General features: G+C 49.7%; 1 pseudogene; it reads left to right on the forward strand.

Moving 5' to 3' along the window:
- The first annotated feature begins 2,408 nt into the window (after positions 1–2,408).
- LOC102836582 lies at positions 2,409–3,789 on the forward strand (annotated as a pseudogene).
- Positions 3,790–22,474: the final 18,685 nt, after the last annotated feature.

Consider the following 22,474-nt stretch of genomic DNA (forward strand, 5'->3'; position numbering starts at 1 on the left):
CCATCAGAACGTGGTTAATGGCTTGGTTAATGGTACCACCAAAGCCACCATTCACAACTCTGAGAAAAGGTCTTTACTTAAGGGACTAGACAGAGCTGACAAGAAAGCCAGGGACCGGCTCCCTTAGTAGATGCCCCTTGGAATGCTTGCAGTCCATTGGCCAGCTTTCTGAGGGATGCCCTATTGGCAAGTCGGACCCCAGATATCCCCTCCCTCGAGAGAGAGCCAGTGGTAGCCTTGCTCTTTGTTTTGTACAGAGAATGCATGTGCTTCTTCTTACATAATCTGTTCTTCTGTGCCGCTCCAGGCCCTGGTGACTTGTCAAAAGTTTTTAAAAGCCAGCTGTATCAGCTCCAGGCAACTGGGGGTGCAGCCTCTCCCGCCTAGTATTAGTCACTCTGTACTTAGCTAAATTTAACTTTTTATCATCCAAATGATATTTTTGTGGGCTTGGGATTTTACATAATGCTACCAACTGCTGCAGGCTAAGAATTTCTCCTTTTTGTTGTGTGTGTGTGTGTGTGTGCACGCACGCGTGTGCGGGCGCTGTTTAGTTTTTTTCTCCTCATGAACTTTTGCACGCTCAAGTAATCATCGTTCCGTTTCTCTTCCCTTCCTCTGCTCCCCCAGCTCTGGGAATTTCTACCTGCACGCACAGTTCTTCTTTTGGCTTTGCCTTTTCCATTTACCAGCTAGGAGAAAAATAGCTCCTGACAGCCTTCTAATGGCCCTGCTAATACTGCCTTCCTCATGTGAGGTCTCTTAGCTCTGAAGGTCTCTGAAGGCTTCCCTGCCGCCTGCAACAGCCTGGGGCTTCTGAAGGAGATGCTTAGCTTCAGAGTGGAGGGTCTGTGAGAAAACACAGGGAAGAAACAGGACAGGGAGGGAAAAGCATCAGGAAATGTGCCGTCAAGTCCATCCACCTAGATGCATTGTCAGGGCTGACAGGAAATGGCCACAAGCTGGGGGGTTTCAACATAATAGAGGTGCTGTTCAGGAAGTCAGACGTCCAGTTCCAAGGAGTCCTCCCTGGCCTCTTCCCGCTGCTTTGGGATGTCTGGCCCCAGCACTGTAACTTCTGCTTCAGTCTTCCTATGGCCTTCTTGTCTGTGTCTGTCTTCTCTTCTGTCTCTTATAAAGACATTTTGTTCTTGGATTCAGGACCTACCTGGCTCACCCAGGATGATGTCACCTAGAGATCCTTGTCTTCTTTACATCTATAAAGACCTGTATCTAAATAAGGTGCCATCCCTAGGGTCTGGTACCAATACATGGGGAAAGGTGGATGCCAAGGATCTCAGAGACATTCTCTCCCAGTTGCGTGCAGGAGGGTGACCTGGCCTCTCATCAAGAGGATGCCTTGCGGCCATTCTGACTGTACCTATGTGAGGGAGGTTGTTGTTATGTGCTGTTGAGTCAGTTCTGACTCACATGGGCCCTGTATAGGGTTTCCAAGGAGAGGCTAGTGGGTTTGAACCACCAACCTGGTGGTTAGCATTCCAGTGCTGATTTTACAGGTGCAAAAGCCAAGGATACAATCAGGATGGTGAAGCAACCTTTACAGCTGCTTCAAACACTGAGCACCTAGTGTGCACCAGGCTCGATGGCAACACCTGATTTCATTAGCAGGCTGTCTCTGATGGAGCCTACTGATGCAGAGAAGCGAGTCTCTGTTCTGGATTGAGTTGTGCCCCCCTCCCCCCCAATGTATATACATCTTAACCCCTAGACATGTGAATAAAGCATCTTTGATGGCTCAAATGGTAAAGTGCTCAACTATGGAAAGCACGGTTCAAGACCAGCAGCTACTCCACTGGAGAAAGACCCGGCAGTCTGTTTGCCAAAAGATTGTGGCCCAGGAAACTCCACACGGCAAAACGCATCTGAATTGCTGAACAGAAAATCAGTGTGCTTTGCAAACCTTCACTCAGATCACAATAAAAAAAAGTTAAAATGCAAAACAAAACCCTATGGGGCAGTGCTACTCTGTCCATCAGATAGGGTGGTCAGGAGTGGACAACACCTGTGGACACCAGCAGCAGCGTCACTCCTTGCTGATCTAATTCTGTCTGGGAATAGGGTTTCTTTGTCACACTGAGGAGGCTCTACCAGTGTAAAGTGTGTCTTTAAGTCAATCACTTGTGAACGATAAAAGAAACAAAGGAACGGTTTAGTCACAGAAACAAGCAGGAAAGGGGGAAGACCACCAGGGAACCGAGGAACAGAAGCTAAAAAGAGGCAAAACGTTTACCCCCAGAACTGCTGAGAGAGATAGAGAGAAAGCATTCCACTAGAGCCGGCGACCTAAATTTGAACTTCTAGCTTCATAAACTTAGAGAAAATCAACTTCTGGTCCTTAAAGCCCCTCACTTGTGGTGTTTCTGTTATAGCAGCGCTAGAGAACCGAGATGGTCCCTGAGAGGTTGAGCCACTTGCTTGAGCTCACAGAGCCAGGAAATGGCAGCAGTGGATTTCACCCCCACCCTCCAGCCCCAACCCCCGTCCTCTCCTCACTGGTAAGCTTATAGAGGAAGCCATTCTTCCAAGTTGTGTGGTTCCCCTGAGGGCACAGCCCTAGCAAATAGTAGAGGTGGGACCAAACTGGGGACATGACTGCTTCCTTCCTGACCCAGAGACCAGGAGGCTTCCTTCCATCCCAGCTGCCTCTCCTCTAAAACAAAGCAGCGCACACAGCACACAGCGCATTCACAGAGACCAGAAGGCTTTGGAGGGATTAGCTAGCAACTGGGTCTTTGCCTCTGGGGAGGAGAAGAAACTCTCTCACCCTGCAGCCTTTCTATTTCTAACCTATGGAGTTTTTAGAGCTCTGGAAAATACATGCAGTTTCTGTTCTAAATGAAGTAGAATCATTTTCTTAAAAATTAGGAACTGTGGTTTGGTTTTTTGTGTTGTTTTGATTTTTTTAACTGGCTGGAACCTTGGAGGGTGCTAAGGAGAAAGAAGGAAAGGTTCCTGCTGTGCCAGAGACCCTTAAGAAAAAGCCAAGGAGTTTCACAGAACTGAAGAGAAAGAGTCCTGCTTGTAGCGCTGTGGGCGACTGCTCTGGACTGCAAAGTCCCTTGAACCACAAGGTCAGCCATTCAAGCTTACCAGCCACTCCTTGGAAACCCTGTACAGGGTTGCTATGGGTTGGAAACGACTCAACAGCACTTAACAACAACAAAGAGAAAAAAGTCTGCCCAAAAAACACTTCCAAGGGCAAGGAGGAAGCTTATATATGAAAAAGCCAAGCTGTCACAAGGAATATAGGCAGATGTGAATGGCTAGGATGGTAAGAAAAGTGGGCATCTTCTGTGGAGCTGGAGAACCCAAGCTGGCATTTGTTGTCAGGGTCAGAAGAAAGGGGCTATATAGCTTCTTTGCCTTCACCCGCTTGCTTTTCAATGGCACATTCATTAAGCTCAACAAGGCTTCAATGACCATGCTGAGAATTGTGGAACCTTACGTTGCATGAGGGTACCCAAACCAGAACTCAGTGAATGGACTGATCTACAAGCGTGGTTATGTTGTGAGATCAATGAGATCTGAATCCCACTGACAGATAATGTATGATTGCACGATCTCTTAGTAAATACAGCATTATCTGCACATCTGATTGGTAAGGTCTATGCTGTTGGGGAATGTTTCAAAGAAGCAACTAACTTCGTGTGACCCTTCAAACTGTCTAGTCCTCCACAAGGTGGAAGGAAGATCACCCATTTTGAAGAAGATGGAGATGCTGGCAACAGGGAAGACCCAATCAACAGGCTTTTTAGAAGGATAAACTAAGGTTTCTACCATGATTCTTTTTATAATCTGGTCAGTTAGTAAAACAGCAACTATTTTGAAATTGGGGGGAAAAAAAAGGAACTAGGTATATACATGGAGTCATGGTATAATACTGTAGTATAAGCTCTGAACTGCTAACCACAAGGTTGGCAGTTCAAACACACCAGCTGCTCTACTCCTGGAAACCCTATACAGAGTATATATGAGTCGGAACTGACTCATCGGCACTTAACAACTGAAAGCATGTTTGCACAGAAATGTGCTCCTAAATGTTCACAGCAGCATTATTCATAAAGTGGAAACAAATCAAACGCCTATCTTGAGAGGCATAGATAAAGAAAACGTGGTACCGGCTGACTTCACAGATACTGCAGGTTTGGTTCCAGACCACAGCCATAAAGCGAGCCACAGGAAGGTTTCCGTTTCCTGGAGCCTAGGAAATTGATGTGGATACTCTGTTGTCGTCTCTTGCAGTAGGAGCTGATGAGCAAGTTTGAAGTATTGTGGGAATGGTGAAAATGGGACACAGATGCAGAGTGAGCACACACAGGGTTGCCCCAGACCTTCCATTTGTAAACAGTACCATGTTTGCCACACTCAGTAAACCTGTCTAGGCACACGGTGGAATATTATCCAGTCATATAAAAGCTAGTCCCTGGAGAAGGACATCCTGCTTGATAAAGAGGATTGACACAGTGGCAGTAGCAACGGGCTCAAGTGTAGCAGCAATTATCAGGATGGCTCAGGACCAGGCAGTGGTTCCTTCTGTTGTACGTAGAGTTGCTTTGGGTTGGAACCAAGTTGATGGTGCCTATCAACAACACAAAAGAACATGAACTTCTGGTACATGCTACAATGTGGATAACCGCAAAAATATCCAAAGTGAAAGAACCGAGGTACAAAAGGCCTCACAGTGTCTGATTCCATCGCTATAAAATGTCTGTTGTTGTTAAGTGCCATCTACTTGGTTCTGGCTCATAGTGACCCTGTGTAGCATTTCTGAGGAGCAGCTGATAAGTTTGGACTGCCAATCTGTGGTTATCAGTCTGGTGCTCTTCCTACAGGGCCACACCAGGACTCCTTAAATGTATAAAAGAGGCAAATGCGTAGAGACAGAAGGTAAATTAGAGGTTCCTGGGGACTCACAGTAAAGGCAGTGGGGAGTGACTGCTAACAGGTATGGGGTTTCTTTTTGGAGTGATGAAAAATATTTGGAGTTAGATACTGGTGGTTGTATGCTTGTTGAGGGGAACTTTATAGTAGGTAACTTGCGTCCCCAGGAGTCCTGGGGTGGCACTGTAGGATAAGCATTGGACTATAGTGTCAGTCTCAACCACAAGGTCAGCAGTTCAGACTCACCAGGGCTCCTTGGAAACCCTATACAGAGTCGCTGTCAGTTGGAACCCATTCGATAGCACTCAACAACAACAACAACAGTTCAGTCCCCAGCTCTGGTGGCACAACAGTTAAGTGTTTGGCTGCTAACCAACATGTTGATGGTTCGACCCCACCTAGCGGCAAATCTGTTCCCACAAAGATTACTGTTAGGAAAACTCCAGGTTACTCCTGTCACATTGGCTTGCTGTCGGAATCAACTCGAGAGCAGCTGACCACAATGTAGCTCAATCAAATCTGCAAGTACCTGCAGCTGGGACCAGCACTGTGTTGCCCCAGCATGTCTTGGGCTCCCAGACACTGGCCACCTACTACTTCTTTCAGTCCCTTTCTGTCCATTCTTCAGCCACCTGCCTTTGGTCGCCATGTCAACGGGGATGGAAACAACTGTGTTTAACTTAAGTAGCTCTGCCCACTCATTTAGAACCTCTCCTTTCAACTGGGCTAGCTTGAAACATGTGGATGTCCGAGCAAGCTAGTAATTTGGCACTCTATCAACACGGTATTCTTAAAGCGTTTGTTTGACATTTATTTTGTAAGGCTGGGGAGAGACTGATATTCTATTAATAGAAACTGCATAGAGAAATGAATCCACTTGGGAACTGACTTCATGGGCTGAGCAGAATTTTCAGAACAGCAATGCTGACTTTTCTGTTGTTCTTGTCTCCTAAGTCTCGGCCCCCTCCCCTCCCTCTATTTTCTAAATCATTCAAAAGGCATATTGCAGATGTAGATTTCAAATGTAGGGGATAAAATATTTGCTCTTGGCTCCTGGTAAACAGCAGCACACCATGTGCTGTTTGCTTTCCAACTCCTGAGGGCTCTGAGTACCCTGGAGTGTGAAAATCAGTGCGACACCTCACAACAGGGGTTTGCATTTTATCTGGAGTCTTCATCTCCCCTTGAGGGCACTGTCTGCTTTGGAGGTGGTGGACTGACAGACATCTCACCAGCTCTAGGAGGGGTGAGAGGAAGAACCCCGACTTGCCTGCTGTCAGTCATAATGCTGTTTTCTGTTTGTGATGTGTCCGCTGCCCACATAGCTGCCACCTGTGAACTTGTTCCTTACCCTGGCCCTGCAGTGGCTTTGAAAACAAGCAAACAAACACTGTCATAGCCAGGTTTTCTAGAGAAACAGGCCCAGGAAGAGGGATAGGACATCTGTCTGTACAAGGTTGTTGTCGATTCCAACCATAGCGACTCCGTGTGACGGAGTATCACTGCCCAGAAGGTTTCCTAGGCTGTGATCTTTACAAGAGCAGATCGCCAGAGCTTTCTCCCTCATAGCCACTGGTGGGTTTGAGCTGCTGACCTTTCGATTAGCAGCTGTGTGCTTGACCATTGGGGCACCAGGGCTCCTTTCTGTATACAGGCCAGCCTCACTTGGTCCCACTTCTCTTTTCCACATTTCCCAGGTACCACGTTTGTGTGTGTGTTAAACCAAATTGAAAGTTTGTGGCAACCCTGTATCAAGCAAATCTATGGACTGCCATTTCCCCGCAAGCATGAGTTCATTTTGCGTCTCTGTGTCCCATTGTGTTCATTCTCACACTATTTCAACCTTATTCATCGTGCTGTTACACACGTCATACTCTGGAGTCTCGTGTCAGCATCACTTTTATATGCACAGGGAAATGAGAAGATTCATATGCCTAGAACGCACAGTAACCCTGAAGTGTACCTGCACAGAGATGGATTTCACAGAACTGACTCACGTAATTGTGAGCAACAGGTAGGGTGAGTGGGGTGGCAGGTCCAAAATTTGTAGGTCAGGTGACAAGCTGGAGACAGTTTTGTATTCCTAAATCCCTAGGTCAGGTGACGGGAAGAGTGGAGGCATTCTGGAAAGAGATCTACGATAGTCAGGAGGCAGAACCATTCCTCGGGAAAGCTCCCTTTTTGCTCCTAAGGCCTTGGACGATGTGCATGATCTGCCTTTCTTAATGTCAGTTGATGGAATCTCATGTAATGGCTTCATGGAAACACTGCGTGCTGCGCATGGTTAATGTGCTTGTTCCTAACTGAACTGTTTGAGGTTTGAGTTCACCCAGAGGCACATGAAAGAAAGACATGGCAATCTACTTCTGAAAAATCAGTCACTGAAAGCCCCACGGCTCACATTTCTGTTCTGACACACACGGGGTCACCATGGACCAATACTGTCTCCACAACAACTGGTTTTGTTTTGTTTTGAATCTGTTTCTAGCAGAGAAGCAGCATCTGAACAAGCTTCTGACCAGAGCAGTAAGCACCTTAGCAGAGCCAAGCTAACACTCAAGATCAGCTGTGAGAACCTCCATTTACGAATTTGAGAACTGATTTCATGAACCGTAGAATTCCTGCAGGGTGGTGGTGGGCACCCTTGGGAAACTGTTTCCATCTCTCTGCCTGGTGACACCTCTTGCTGTCCACTTGAGTGGTTTGAAGCTCTCTTCTTCTTTTCCTTTCACCCTGGTTGAGATTGCTGGTCCTGTAGCCCACCTGTCTGTTTCATAGGAGCCCCCCAGGCCTATTGATTCCTGGTCTCTGTAGAGGTCCCCTAGGCAGCTACCCACTGTGCCCAGGTGCAAGAGCTGATGGACATGGTAAGCAGATAGGAGTGGAATTGAGCAGGGCTCTGTGCACATGTGTGGGCTTCTGGTTGGACCTGGAACTCCTCTGAAACTGAGTTCTTTGTCATGTTGGTTTGCACATTGGTCTCAGGGTACTGGTCAGTGTCTGGGTTCAGACCTCACATTGCCCAGCCAGAGTGGCTTGTGGCAAAGCCGCTGGTCTTTAGCCAGTAATCCTGAGCTGTGCACTCCCCACCTTCCCCCCTGCTTTTCCGTCTGTCCTCTGCAGTGTCTAACCACCAGAGAGGTTCAAGGGTGACTGAGTGCGCAAGCTGGGACCTGCAAATAACTCCTGCTTTGGGAGCCTGGGAGCCATCTTGGGTCCCTGAGCAGGGGACTTCTGGTACCTGTAGGGAACATGGTGTGTTCTTGTGTCCAAGTTCAGGACTTGCCCCATAAGTGCCCTGGGCAGGGTCCCTTATGAAATGGAGGCAGTCAGGTGTCTCCTTTTGGTCTTTCTGGGTCTGTAGCTCTGGCGTTGCTGAAGGCCAGGCCACATCTATGTGAAGGATGTGAGTCAGCGTGTCTCACCTCTCTCCATTGGCTTTCTCCCTACAGGATGTTGGCACCTGCATCCCGGTTCCAGATATCCTGCTGTGGGTGCAGCCGTCTACCACTCCTACTCCTGTGGCATCGGTGTCTGCAGAACCTCCTCGGGTAGATCTCCAGGTAAGACCCTTCACCTGCATTACTGCACCCAGGCCTTCCGGGGTTGGGGGCCTTTGGAGTATGTTTTCTGTGGTTGCTTCTTTCTTCCCTTACAAATCAGACTCTTTCTGATCTATGCGGGGTAGGCTGTACTGACCAATGATACTTCCTGCAAATATTGCCGTCTCCACTCAACAAGGAGAGGGCTGAAGCTCTCTCTGGTCTTGGCCTTCAGGCAGCTCTTCGCTGTTTCCTGTGACTCAGCCTGGCCCTCCCCAACCCCAGTAATTAGACAGGAGTTATGCCTTTCAGGGTCCCTAGGGACTCAGGCCTTGGCAGTGGGCAGAAGCTGAGGCTGCCCTCTCACCCGGTTCCCCACAGCTGTGATCAAACACCCAAACTACTGTGCCTGTGTGTTCATGTGCAACCTCCATCTTGAGCCTGCTGTGGCCAGGGTACACGCCCACAGATGAGAACCCAAGGCCGGGGGTGAGGAGGTTGTCGCCTGAGGTCCCACTGTGAGTGAGTGGCGCCACCTGGACAAGAGCTAGAACTTCAGAGAGCTTAGGCCAAGAGCCCTGGAGGCTCTGTGAGTCTAGTGTTGGGCTGCTACCTGTAAGGTCAGAGGTCCAAATCCACCAGCTGCTCCTCGGGACAAAGACGAGGCCATCTGCTCCTGGAAAGATTGACAGTCTCAGAGTCCCTGAGGAGCAGCTCTGCTCTGCCCTGTGGGGTCACTGTGAGTTGGAATTGACTCGATGACAGTGGATTTAGTGCTTAGGCCGATTCCTGGTCAGTGTATCTCATGTTGCTGTGATGCTGAACAGGTTTAAGGGAGCGTCCAGGCTCAGACAGACTAGGAAGAAAAGCCTGGCCATCAACTTCTAAAAAGCAGCCAGTGGACCCACAAGGGTCCAGTCCATATCTGATTGTGAGGATGACGTGGGACCAGGCAGCATTGTAGAGTGCTACTCATGGGGGTGACTCAACAGGAACTGACAGCAACAGTGCACAAACTTAGGCCAGCCCTCCGTCTCCTGATGAGGTCTGAGCCTCCTTCTCCACTTCCTTTCATGTCCCAGGAATCTCATGTTCATGCCCCTCTGTGGGGAGGACAGGTGGTGAAGTGAGTCCCCTTTGACTTTTCCATCCTCTGTTGAGCCCCCTCCCCTGGAGCAGTGTACTCCCTTGAACTTTGAGGGGTCAAAGGATAGTCCTACAGGGGAACTACTGTGGAGAGGGAGGGGCATTGTATGTAAGTTTGTGCTATGTGTCAGGTGTGGGCTGTGGGTTATTACTACACCCTCTGTCCAGTCCACAATGGTCCCCAGCAGTGGATCATGTGGCCCTCTGACAGACAAGATGGGTGGGGATACCTGAGCTCCTAGATGGCAGATAACTCACCCAAGGTCATACAACTAAGGGGGGGCGATGAGGATTGGGAGCCGAGGCTTTGGACTAGGAAGCACGGGGTATGCATTTCCAGTACAGCTGTGGCTCCCCGGGGCTGGGGTGTGCTCCACAGTGACCCCTGCCACCTTCGCGTCTGTTCCCAGGTTGGCACTAAGGCTTGTTTTCTTCTCTAATTGCTCATCCTTCTCAGCTGCCATGAAAAGGCCTCCAAGTGCTAAGAAGTGAGAATGCGATGTTGTGTTTTTTTGTTGTTGTTTTAAAATTCACTTTCCAAGGTGTCTCAGCTGCCAGGTCGGCCGTGGGGATGGGGTGGGGGGTACTGGTGTCGTGACAGGGAGCCCTGCCTCTAAGGGCCTCCAGGTCAGCATGGTTCTGCAGGATCCAGCTCTTCTGCCCCCCCCTGACATTGCCTGCCCGGCTCCCCCAGAACCCTTTCCCTGCCAAACAACTGCGTTCCAGAGGTGTTGCAGTGGTTAAGCACTCGGCTGCTAACCGAAAGGTTGGCGGTTCAAACCTATCCACTGGCTGTCTAGGAGATAGACCTGGCAATCTGCGTTCATAGAGATTACAGCTCAGGAAACCCTGTGAGACAGTTCTATTCGCCCTGCCCGGTCGCTCTGTGTCAGAGTCGACCCCACAGCCCAAGAACCAACAGAGGGCGGCCCTGCAGCCCTGACCTGAAGGTCCTTACCCACACCTGAAATACCTTCAGGAATTCTGCTGTTTCACGTTGTCAGTAAATCTGTAGACCACTTATATGTCCCAGGTGCCAGGGATGCAGCTGGGAACAAAGCAGATGGCAGTGCCGCCAACCCAGTGTTTCTGGGCACGTTCTGTCACCTGTGTGCAGTGCTCGTACAGCTCCAGCCTTCTCAGCTTCCCTCTGATCCCCTCAACCTGCCACATGCCTACTTCCCCTTGAAGACCCATTTCAGACACCAGGCTTCCCCAAATACACATCAGCCCCTCCTTCCTCTGTGTCAGAGTCCTTGGGTGGGGAACGTGGCTGTGAACTGCAAACTGGAGGTGTGAGTCCACTCAGTGTGCCTTGTTAGAAAGGTTTGGTAGTCTACTTCTTCTATTTCTTCAGTTCTACTCCTTTGCCCTTTCAATGTATTGTCCATTTCTGATATTCTATTATTAATCGTTTGGACCTCTTTATGTAGGTTTTGAAATGTTTCCAATGCTCTATCTATCTTGCTTGATTGTTTCTGTAGCACTTTCCTGACTTCTTCCTTATTTTTCTCAACTGCATTGTATAGTGTTTTGATACCTTTTATAGTAATTTTTCTGAATTCCTTCTCTGGCATTTCCAAAGCCTGCCCATCTTCCAGTATGGAGTGTAGGTCTCCTTCCAGCTCATTTGCCTCAGTCACTTTATCTCGTTTCTGGACATGTGCAGATATAGTCATCTGCTTCTGTTTTTTGGGCATCTTCAGGGGTTATGTGGACTTATTACTTAGATGGGTATGTATTTTGGTATTTTTTATGCTTTCTGAATGCCTTCAGGTAGATGTGAACAGGAAATGGGCTTCCCTTTTCACTCTTCTTCCTGAGAAGTTTCAAGATACCACTGTTGGTTGTTTTGACGTAACTTAGGATTTAATTTTCGGCCTATTTCCTCTTTTGTCTGCTTGTCCCGCTCCACAATGCCCGTTCAGGCCTTTTTTCTAGTTGGAAACAGTTCAGGGCCGGCTGTGGCTGTTTGGTTTTAATTGGAAACTGTCTCTTTAAATTTTGAGGAGATCTGTGCGCATGCGTAGTAGAACCCTCCGAGGGTGGGACTGGGGTGCCCACTAGCTCAGGCACCCCTATAGTCACCAGAATGGAGGTGCGCAGACAGCGAGGGACCAATGAACAGCTACCAAAAGAGAAGAATGTTCACACCTTTATCTCAGCGGTTCTGCCAGGCGTCTGTGGCCGCTCCGATCCTTCCCCCGCGTGGTCTCACCCAAGATGGCGGCTCCTGGAGCAGCTGAGCGTCCCGGACTAGAAAGAAATAGATTTCTAGCTTCTGCCACAAATTCCCCAGCTGTAAGTCTTCCAACCTTCTAAATATTCCTTTATATGTGGTTCAGAGTTCTGGGACCAGCCCCTGAGCCTGCTTGCTTGGGTATTTTGTGTTGTTATTGGCAGAGCTCTCTGCTATACATCCACCCGATCCGCCATCTTGTTTGTTCCTCTTGGCAGTCTACTTCTGAAAACTCCATCATTAGGCACCTGACTGCTGACCATCAACTTGGTGGTTCAAACCCACAGCTGCTCCTTGGAAACCCTATACAGGGCCACTGTGAGTTGGAACTGACTCAATAGCACTTAACAACAGCAACAACAAACATGCTATGGTGCATAGCCGTACTCTGATGCATATGGGTCACTATGCATTGCAATTGACTGGACAATAGCTGCTTTGGAGTCCCTGGATGGTGCAGTTACTGGCTGTGAACTGAAAGATTGGAGGGTCAGGTCCACTCAGATGTGCCTCTGACGAAAGGCCTGGCAAACTGCTTCAGAAAAATCAGCCACTAAGGCAGGGCACATGATCAACATATGGAAATGAGCTGGATTCCTTTATACTAATAAAGAGAGTTCTGAAAAGGAAATTAGGAAAATACTACCATTTATTTATAATAGTCACCCAAAAGATGAACTACTTGGGAATTAATATAATCAGAGAAACACAAGACCTATGAACAGAAAACTACAAAACACTACTGCAAGAAACAAACAAACAAAAAAGACCTGTAGAAATAGAGGAATATACCCTGCTCATGGATAGGAAGATTTAACGTTGTGAAAACTTTGGCAACACTGCTCAAAACAATCTATAGGTATGTAATTCCAATCCAGATTCCAACAGCATTCTTTAAAGAGTTGCAAAAACTAACCATTAACTTTATATGGAAAAGAAAGAGACCCTGAATAATCAGAGCGTTATGGGAAAAGAACAAAGTAGGAGGCCTCTCACTGCCCCGTATCGAAACCTACTACAAAGCCACAATACGCAAAACAGCCTGGTATTGGTATATTGAAAGACACATGAATCAATTGGACAAAATTGAGAACCCAGAAATAAATCTACCCACGTATGGTCGCTTGATCTTCAACAAAGGGCCCAAATGCACTAAATGTGGAAGAGATGGTCTTTTCAATAAATGGTGTTGGCAAAATTGGAAATCTATTTTCAGAAAAATGAAACAGGACCCATATTTCACACCATATACAGAAATGAATTCATTGTGGTAGTGCAGTGGTTATGAGTTGGACTGCTAACTTCAAGGTTAGCAGTTTGAAACTACCAGCATTCCTTGAAAGAAAGATGAGGTTTTCTGCACCTGTAAAGATGCGTAGTGGTTATGAGTTGGGCTGCGAACCACGAGGTCAGCAGTTCAAAACTACCAGCTGTTCTGCGGGAGAAAGATGAGGCTTTCTGCTCCCGTAAAGATTTCCAGCATCGGAAACCCTGTACAGGGTTGCTATGAGTCAAACTGACTCCACAGCACACCACCACCACTGTTAACTGATGGTACACGGAGGGGATTGCAATCACTGTGGTACAGCGAAGTACACAAACTGATGATCTTCTGTAAACCTTCACTCAACTGACAATAAAAAGTTAAACAAAAAATTAGCCACAGAAAACGCTACAGAGCACAGTCCTACTCTGACACACATGGGGTGGCCATGAGTTGGTGTTGACAGACAGCAACTGGTTTTCTCTGTGCCCCTCTCCCCCCAGTAAAGTGCTTGTGCTGCCACTGGAATTCTCAGCATAGGTGGGCATGTAGGTAACCTGTCTGCTGTGCTCCTGGGAACCTTGTACTGCTGTCCTCCACCCCCAAATCCAGGAGCATAGAGGTGCTATCAGCTGCCTGCTCCTGGGTCTGTGGTTGCAGGACCTGGAGACCCTGGTGTGCAGGGGTGGATGGCCAGGCAGCCCCTCCTGAGGGCGGGCAGGTGGTTGGGAATGCCAAGTCTTTCCTCCTTCTCCCTCCTCCAGCTTCTTCCTTCCCTGCCTTCTCCCTCTCTTCCCACTCCTCCCATGCCCTTGTCCCCCTCTTCCTCTTCTCCGGTCTCCTCTCCTCCTCTCCCCTCAGTAGGGGGCTGAGGAAGGAAAGGGCTCAAGAAAAGGTTTATTGTTAGAGAAGCTCTTTCTCCCTTCCCCAAGGTCGGCGTGGGAAAGGACTCATCTCCACACACCAAGGGCTGTTTTCTGCATCTGTTGACCCAGAGACCTGGGCTTTGTCCTTCCAATGGGGTGGCATCTGGGGAGGGTAGAGTGGATGACAGTGGCCCCTCTGAATGGACCTTTGGGCTACAAGCATTTGCTGTCAGCCTCAGTGCCCCCCTCGAACCATTTCAGCACGGTGGTCCTGGGACCAGAGTCGCAAGCTCCATCACTAAGCTTCCTTCCTGATTCTCCCCTCCCAGGATGTGGGGGGGGTGTCCATTTCCTGTCATTGTCTACCCTGGGGAGGAAGAGAGCTAATGACAGAGGCAGGACCTCAAGCCCTCAGGCCACAGCAGAACTGACACACACTTTCCACCCACCGCACTTGTGGCCTCCTGCCTTCCTGAAAGAGGCTTCCGCTTTTGCCCTCCGATACAGCCCCAGCCCTAGACCAAGGCCTAGTTCTATAATCACCACATGGGAGCAATCATTGAATGAGTGAAATGAAAAAACTACCCGGGCTGCAGAGCTAAGTGTCTCTGCTGTCACCCATGGTGCCTGGGGGAAAATTGTGACAGCAGGGTGTGTTGACCATCACTGGGTCCCCCTCCCGCCTCCTTCTTCTTCATTTTGTTTCTTGAGGTGATACTTTGGCTTGTGTGTGTATAAACACTCACACATACACACACTCATGCACACACATATGTACATATATACTTGTGTACACATGCACATGAGTCCTGGTGTGGCGCTGTAGGATAAACACTTGATTAGCACTTCAAACTCACCAGCCGCTCCTCGGAAACCCTATACAGGGTTGCTATAAATTGGAATTGACTCGACAGCACTTAACAACAACACATTCACATATTGGGAGGCTTCCAAAAGTTCTTGGAAAGATACAATGGAAAGATAATTGGAATTTTTCCACCAACTTTTTGAAGCCCCTTGGTGCATGCACACACACATAGGTACCCACCTACGCACACCTGTACACAGTTACACAAATGCATGCACTCACTCACATGTACACACACTGCTCAGGACTTGGGGTAGAATATGCAGAGGGTGGCCGCTAGACACTGCTGGACTCACCTGTCTTCCCACAGCTCAGGTCTTCCCTCCCCTGGGCTTGGGCCTTGCTGAAGTCCGGCCCGTCCAGTTGTCCTGCTCTTCTCCCTCGTCCAGAACAGCCTCTAGGCATCTCTCCCCGGATTTGCCCTGATGGGAAAAGTGGAGCCTGTCTTCCTGAGATTGCACTTTATGTATTTGGTCCAGTGCCCTCTCTGCCTATTGTGATGCTTGTGTGGTTCTTTTCCTTGGCTTCGCTAATGTGCTGTTTTACACTGATTGATTTTCTAATACTGAACCACCCTTGCATGCCGGAGGCAAATCCCACGTGATCACAGTGCATAATCCTTTTAATAGGCTTGAGGGTTCGATGTGCTAGTGTTTTGTTGAGGATATTTTTCATATGTGCTCATAAGGGAAACTGATTTCTCATTTTCTTGCGGTGGTTTTGACTTAAGTGTCAGAACAGTGCTCGCCTCCTAATGTGTTCTGGTTCATTCTTTTGTGCCTGGGATTGCTGTCGGAGCAGACTTGATGGTGCCTAACAATAGCCACCTGGACCATGTTAGGAAGCCTTGTCTCCTTTTCTGTTTTGGGGTCATTCTTATAAACGTGAATAGAATTTCCCAGTGGATCCATCTGCCCATGGCTTTATTTTGGCAGGTTTCTGATCACTGTTGTGATAACTCATTTGTCGTAAGTCTGGTGAGACATGTTTCTTCTTCAGTCAGCACAGCGATTTTATATGTTTCTAGGAGTACATCCATCTCCTCCAAGTTACCACTCTTATAATTCAAACAAAAATTGTAGGTTCGACATACTGTCCCCACTTTCACATCTGAGTTTACACGTTTGCTTCATATTCGCACACGGCCTCTGTTTGCAAGCAGATAGCATTGCTGCAGTCCTCTGGTTTCAGTTCCTGCCCCTACTCGTGCACCGTAGACATTTACACAGTCCCACAGGTTTCATAAGGCAGCTTGTGCCCAGCCATGCTGCTGTCAGTGTGCCTAAACTGTGCCTCCTGGTCTGTGTGTCCAGCTATGTCTCCTCAGTACGTGTGCCTGGCTGTGCTCCCTGAGAGCGTGGGTGGTGGGGAACTATGAAGCCTAACTGCCGCTCTGTCTGACTCAGCAGGCACTACTGCGCATTGGGTTTCTTGTTCTCTGCACTAAAGTCCTCACTTGCTGCCTCCTGGCTCCCTCTTCCTCCCCTGGAGCAGCAGAGCCAAATTCACCTACTGCAAGTTAGAGAGAAAATGAAGTTTTATTAGAAGGTGACGCCAGCCGGAATTCGGACAGCAACACGGGCTGTGTTACTGGAGTCCAAACACTCAGAGTGGCTCTACCATTGCGCTGGGATGCACACTCTGGGGCGGGAGTTGGGGGTGGTGTCATGTAGTTTTCCATGTTCTTTACTTCCACAAGAGAATCACCAGATGTAAATGTCAACCACAAGAATCAGATGAAACAGTAAGAGGACTTTTTGAGATTTTCTTCAATGTCATAAGGACCCTCAGGCAGAACTGTTTAGAGGTTCACTCACAATATATCTGTAACGAGCAACAGAGAATAGTTTTTCAAATTCCACAGCATCTGGGGTGAGAGACAGGGCAAACATGGCATGAGTTAAGCTGATGACAAGCATGACTGATGTTGGCTGGTTGGACTTTAATAGGTTGGACCATCTAAGCTGGAGTCCTGGGATGGCCCTGTGGGTTAACGCGTTGGACTGCAAAGCTGGTTTGAACTGCAACGTCAGCGGTTCAAGCTCACCATCTGCTACTCAGAAACCCTGTACAGGGTCGCTATGGATCAGAACTGACTTGATGGCACTACAAACAACAACCATCTAAGCTGGAGGGTGGGCTAGCTTCAGACCATTCATCTTAGCCACAAGGCCTGCCCCACAGAGGACCAAAGCATTTCCATACCTTAGATGTGTATTGTGAAATGTGGAAAGGTTTCTTGAGCCAGGGCCCTGGGATTATGGAAGTGCAATGCAGAGGCGGCTAGTCCAGAATGCACCACCATCAAGTTTGTAACATTTTCAGCACCCCAAAGAGACCCACCCCTTAGCCATCAGCACCCCATTGTGTGCATAGACCACGCTGGTGAGTTCAGTCACCACTTGAGGGATTCTGGGCTGTTGTGAAATACGTTGCTGTGAACAGTGGTGTGGCTGCCTGTTGTAGTCCCTGCTTTCATGTCTCTTGACTGTGCACTTGGGAGTGGAATTACTGGGTCACTTAGTAAGTTTGAGGAGCCCTGTTGGCATAGTGGGTTAAGCATTGGATTGCTAACTGACGGGTTATTGATTGAAACCCATCAGCCTCACCTGTGGAGAAAGCTGAGGCAGTCTGCTTCCACACAGATTTATCACCTCGGAAACCTTGTGGGCCACTTCTCCTCCATCCTGTAGGGCTACTATGAGTTGGAATTGACTCAGTAGCCCTGGGTTTGGTTTTTGGTGTGGTATCTTGAGAAATGGCTTTCAACGTAGCGACACTACCTTACATTGCACTTTAAAAAAAAAATAATTGCTGTAAGTTACGTACAATAATTTGAGATTTTGCATGTGTTTAGTCCATCAACACCAATGACATCAGCCATGTTCATTGCACAGTTTTATAATGAGCTGTGTGGACAGTTGTAGAGGGTGGTGGTTAATGCTCTCTCTAGAGCCAAACTGCCTGGGTTCCGATCCTTTGTAAGGACTTAATAAGAGTCACTGTTACTGTCCCCACAGACCACACAGTAGGGGTTCTGTCAGCGGGCTTTTCCCTAGGTACAGACAACTTCCTGGTTCCCCTGAGAACCCTTCTCTTTCTCAGCGTTCCATTCTTTTGGTCCTGGGGAGAAGTCTGTTAGGCGGACTGCCTCTGTAATCTCTTTCTCCAGCTGGAGGGGCAGCTGTGGGGATCTGGGAGGTTGGGGGTGTTCAGAGAGCTTAAACCCAGGAGCGCAGTAAGTGCTGAGGCCAGGTGTCTGCACACTTGGGTAATTAACACTCAAGGCTGCAAGGCGCCAGCTCTCTGCTCTCGCCTCCACTTGCTTTGGGATCCGCCACTTGGAAGGAAAAGGCATCCCCGCCCGGACTCATCTGTTGAAAGGTTGGAAAGTTTTCTTGGAGGCTTATCACTGAAGAGTTGGTCCAAAGTCCCAGTGCCTCGCAGCTCCCAGGCCTTGGCAGAGGGCATTATTCCACCTACCTCACTGTCAAGGCTTCCCAGCCAGACGGCGCAGAATGCTCTTGAGGAACGGGGCAGCTGGCAGCTTTCAGAGCATATTCAAATTCGTCTTGTGCTCTTGGGGCTCCAAGGAGTTCTGGTATGGGATTTCATGCTTAGAAAGATACACATATATACTGGGGGATGGTAAAAACGAGAGCTGTCGATGAGTGAGAAGAAAGGTATCAGTTCCTTCTCTCCTCTGGGCCTGGGATGCAGTGAGGAAGAGGCACCGCCCTCTAGGATGGGGAGGCAGACACATCTTGGAGCTCATAGCCTACTCACGGAAGGAGGGTGTAGCTGGAGTTGATTGACTGCTGATCTCACAGAACAGAGGGCGTTTCTGTTAGGCTTTGAAGGATGCAGAGGAGTTTACCAGAAAGAGAAGAGAGAAGGACAGAGGGAACTGCATGAGCCAGTGCCTCAGTACTCAAACAAAATGACATGTTTGGGGTTGGCAAGTGCTTCGAGGTTGCTGACGAGTAGAGTCAGTCTCTGGGTGGTGAGGCCTAGGCCCCGCTGGCAGGAGATTAGGCTGTGAGCACATGCTGTCCGGAAGGCTCACTCCCTGTCCTTGGGGCTAGACCTGTGGTGTCACTGTGTTAAAGAACAGATCTTTAACACATCACTGTGCCCAGCAGGGAGGAGCATTCCTGACCACTTGTAGCGCATTTCTGCTTTCACTCTGCCTCCGTCCGCTCCTCCTGGCTTCCCTCAGACCTGCCCTTCGTGAACCAATTCAAGCCTTTCCAGACCCCAGAGCATCTTTCAGTTCCCATGGGACAGCTCTCCCCACAGCGGCCTCAAAGCACCAGCCATCCCCTCTGCACACCACACCCAGGGTTCGGTTCATCCAGGCTGTGCTGCAGGAAGATGCTAACATCCCCATTTTACAGTTGGAGACCTGGGCAAGCTGAGCTTCTGGCTCCAGGCCACACCTCCAGCACACAGTCACAGCTGTTGGGTTTGAAGCCATTCTGTCTCAAATTCCCTAGCAAATTCATTTCCTACCAAGTCCTCCTTAGAAATGTTGACATTGTCTGGGCTCTCCCAGGTGGCCCCCCTCTTCTTCCCCACCAGCCACATGGTGTTTGTGTGTCGGAAGTTGTAGGGTCAACAGGAGATGGAATACTCCACAACCCACTCAGCGACCAGTCCAGGTGCAAAGATGCAAGACAGGAAGGCGTCCCCCTATCAACCTTGGGTAGCAGGTGACCTGCTTTTTGGGAACACACGTGGAGGCAGGCAGAGCTCCAGCCCCCTTTGCTTCTCCTCTCTTCCTCAAAGCCAGGCTGGGCGGTCTGCTCTGATTAGCACAATGACGTCAGGAGCCAGATCACCTTTGGTGTCCCTATGGCCTGGCAACTGCGATGTGGACCTTCATACTTGTCCGGGCATCACTATAGAAGCCACAGCCAGCGGAGCAGGAGCAGGGGGATCATGTTGTTCTCACCTGACCAAGGCTGCCTGCCCGGCCTGTCCCAGCCCAGCACCAGCAGCAGATGTCGGGGCAGGGTCGGCCGGGGAGCTGGGACCTGCCTGTCATATTCACGTGAATGTCTTAAGCGCTATTTCTGGCCTTGCCATTATCCCAGTGGCTTCAGGGGATAAATATAGAAATGGATTGAAAGCTCCAATGGCCCGGCGGGCGGGCAGAGCTGGGGGCGTGTGGACGCTAGGGAGTGGGGGTGTGGCTATAAATAAGCCTGCGAGAACACTCCCGGCCCATCGCCAATCCTCTCTGCCTCCCTCCTGGAGCACAGTGGTGCCTGTGGGGTCTGCTAGGGACAGGAGAGGAGTGTGGGGACCTGGCGGCAGAGGGCAACACTTCCTCCTATATACCTTGAAGCTAACAGAAGGGGGCACACCAGGTGGAGAATGAGAATGTGTGTACTGCTGAAGATGGTGGCCCAGCCCAGCCCAATTCATCCCCTGGCTCTCCCTGCCCCTCTTCTTGCAGAGGGACCATGTGGTTGGTGACGCTGGGCCAGCGGCCCTTCTGGGGGCTCCCTGCTTCCACAGCTCAGGCCCATTGTTACCTCCTGGGCGGCTCCCCCAGTGACCCTTTCTGCCGCTCAAAGTGCTCCAACTCTGGCTGGCATCCCTCTGCCCTGGCCCTGAGCCTTCCCCAGCTGCCTCCTCCACTTTACCACGGTGGGTGGTGAGAGAAGAACGAATCCCCAGAGGCATTTGACTGGGAAAGAATGGAAACCGCCCAGAACCCTGTGAACTCAAGCCCGCAAGCCCCAAGCCTGTTCCTCTTCCACCTCTATGGACAAAGACACGTGGTGGGCTCGGGTCACTGTGCATCAAGTCCAGATGAGAGGAGGACCCATCCCTCCTCCCTGCAGTCATTCCTGCTGCTCTAGGATTATGGGGCCTAAGGGACCCAGGGCAGCTCCATGCACATTACAAACTGTCACCAGGCACCGAGTGCAGGCTCAGAGCACAAGTGCAGAGATGCAGACCAGGGTCCAGGCAGGTGTGTGTGGCACCTGTGATAGGAGCAGAGAGGTGTCTGTGGCTGGGTGCTGGAGCCAGTGGTGACGGGGCTCAGGGGAACTGAGACCCTGCATGGGAGTGGTGGGGTAGGAGGAAAGATGGCACGCCGGCAAGAAGAGGGCGCAACCTGTACAGAGATCCTGGGGCTGGAGGAGGGGCTCTAGGTTCTCTTCTGAGAAGCATGTGGGGTTAAGCTGGGACGAACGGCTTAGGCTTAGATGGGGTAAAGGCTTTGTGTGCTGGCTGTAGGAGTTTGGATGTTGTCTTAGGCAGGGGGAGACACTAGGGTCTTTAGGCAGGAGTGGAATACTCTGTCTGAGGTGATCCTCAGTAAAGGCTCCGGGGGCGCCAACTCCATGTAGTGACAGAGCAGGGATGGTGGTAGGTGGGGGTGCAGCTGTTGACACCATTGTGACATCTTACTTTGTTGAGGACCTGAAAGATTTTTTTAAGCTGAGCTTCCATGTGGGGGCCTGCCTGAGAAGTGCATGTCTGCCTCCTCCCAGAGATGGGGTGCAGGGCTGTGGGCAGCAGTGCTGACTGCCCCATACTCTGCTTCCCTTGTCCAGCACACTTGGCCCACTGCCCCTGGCTCGGGCAGGAGCAGAGCTGACCAGCTCCCTAGGGACCCCTCTGCCGGCCAGATCTCCCTCCCCCTCTGCCATGAGCACCCACGCCTGAAAAAGCAGTGATTTCAAGAAGTGTTGTTTGAAAAGAAGATGAACATATTTGCTCAAAGTGAACCACAGAGCTGAAAAGTTACCCGGTCATGTAAATAGTCCTATATCTTTGTGGTTCCTGGGGTGTATACTGGTAAACAGATGAAACGAAAGACCCTGTGTGTGGTGAGGTGTGGGAAGGAGAGTGGGCAGGGGTCTTGGGATCATCATTCAAGCTATTTGCATCAGCATCTTGACAAGACTCTGAAGTCTGTGACTGCCAAAAACAGTTGACACTTGAAGGACATTTTATCCATTGGCTTAATTTCTTAGTTGGGGGAGGGGCATGTCCAGAGCCTGGTCTTGAACCTAAGAACAGAATCCTCTAAAGTCTGTCCCGCCTTGCCCTGCCTGCTGACAGACAGACAGACAGACACAGGCACGTTGAAACAGACACAGGCACGTCTGCTGGTGACCTGATTCCCTGCCTGGGTTCTGCACCCAGTTGCACCCTCTCTTGGCTTGCGGGCCCAGGAGGATGGCGGCCCTGCACTTTAGAGCTGAACATTGTGAGGCTCTGTCAGTCACAAGCTCTGTGACGTCCCTCCTTGAGCCTTGGATGTTGTCATTCTACAAGGTTGTTGTTGTTGTTGTTGTCAGGTGCCATCTAGTCGGAACTGACTCATAGCGAACCCATGCACAGCAGAACGAAACAATGTTCGATCCTGGGCCAACCTCACTACCGCTGCCACACTTGAGTCCATCAATGATGCCACCTGGCTGATCCATCTCGTTGGGGGTCTTCCTCTTTTTCTCTGACCCTCCACCCTACCCAGCATGACATCCTTTTCCACCCGACCCAGCATGACACCTTCTACAAGGTGGAAACCATAAAGTGTTGTCTCCTCAAGTTGAACTAATGAGCTCTGGTGGTGCAGTGCTTAAGCACTTGGCTGTTAACTAAGTGGCTGGGATTCAAACCCAT

Source organism: Chrysochloris asiatica, unplaced genomic scaffold (assembly GCF_000296735.1).
Source record: "Chrysochloris asiatica unplaced genomic scaffold, ChrAsi1.0 scaffold00078, whole genome shotgun sequence".
Taxonomy (NCBI): domain Eukaryota; kingdom Metazoa; phylum Chordata; class Mammalia; order Afrosoricida; family Chrysochloridae; genus Chrysochloris; species Chrysochloris asiatica.